This window comes from Octodon degus, unplaced genomic scaffold (assembly GCF_000260255.1).
Source record: "Octodon degus isolate 3935 unplaced genomic scaffold, OctDeg1.0 scaffold00220, whole genome shotgun sequence".
Lineage (NCBI taxonomy): Eukaryota > Metazoa > Chordata > Mammalia > Rodentia > Octodontidae > Octodon > Octodon degus.
This window is the reverse complement of record NW_004524796.1, coordinates 3,692,673-3,694,000: the sequence shown is the minus strand read 5'-3', so window position 1 is coordinate 3,694,000 and position 1,328 is coordinate 3,692,673.

Below are 1,328 nucleotides of genomic sequence, written 5' to 3'. Positions count from 1 at the left end.
TCTCATTGCTATCTGTTTATCAATAAAATTTTAAAAAAAGAATTAAGCAAAACTAATATGATCTATTACCTATTAAATGTATAATAAATTGTTATTATCCTTTACTATTGTGTTTTATAATTCAATGGAAATATTTTTAAACTGATTTGATTACAGCTTGGATTCCATCCAAGGATGTTACAAATGTCTGTTGTGCTCGGTGCTGGATTTGTACCTACCAAGAGGGGCCCGTCTCCTTCCTTCTCAAAGCACAGGAGTATGGCACCTTGCTATTAGGAATACTGATCTGTGACTTATCAGTTTTCATTTAGTGAAAAATGGTTATATATCTAAAGCCATGCATACTTTTTTGTATATTTCTTATGTAGCAACCATAGTCTATAAGAAGAGATTTCATTCAGCAAAAAAAATATCAGTGAACCATTCATAAATTGATTTATTTCAAGATCTTACCTACCAAAGTAAGTAACTTTAAAGCTACGTAACTTACTGTTACATAGAAAGAGTATAAATCTCTAAAATGATTATAGATTGGAATAAGTATTTCTATGAGTGTTAAAACATAGTTTTTGAAAAGTAATATGAAAAACAATGCTGATAGAAGCATCTCAAACACGGATTTTCTAAAAATCTCATAACGGAGAATTGCAGGTTAGCTCAGTTGTTTTTAAAAGCCTGCTGCGGAAAACCCAGTCAGGTGCAAGGGACCACAGTTTGATCCCTGGCTCCTCATGCCTTACCAGACCCCCTCTTAAGGCAACCTGAGCCAGCCAAAAAAAAAAAAAAAAAAAAAAAAAACTCCTTCTAAAAATCTTACACAATTTTCTTTGGATAAATTTTGGAAAATGTGTTCATTGTGTATTACTAAAAAAACCCAGAATATTAAAGAATAAAGGTTCAATTTATTTTTCTTTCTTAAGTATGCCAGATTGATGCCAACAATACTAACTGCATTTATATTTTTGCTATTTATTTTTAAAGGAAAATTTATAATTATCTCAAAACTTTAATGTGTTATTTAATATTCACAGAAATGGATGCTTTTGTTTTCATATTTAATGAAATAAAAGAAAGTTGACTTACTTACAATCTTAACTCTCTAATCAAAAGAAAGATAAAATTTTTAACAAGTTGAAGCCATTTATTTTATTTTTATGCATTTCATTGCCTTTCGTGCTAAGTTGTAGACTTATATCACTCATGAATTAAAGCTTTTAATCATGCAATGATCCTGAATTTGAGTTACCAGTCTCACCAGAACTTGGATGAGGAAATATGGATGAATTTGTATTTTCAATAAGATATAAAAACATAGCTTTAAAAATATA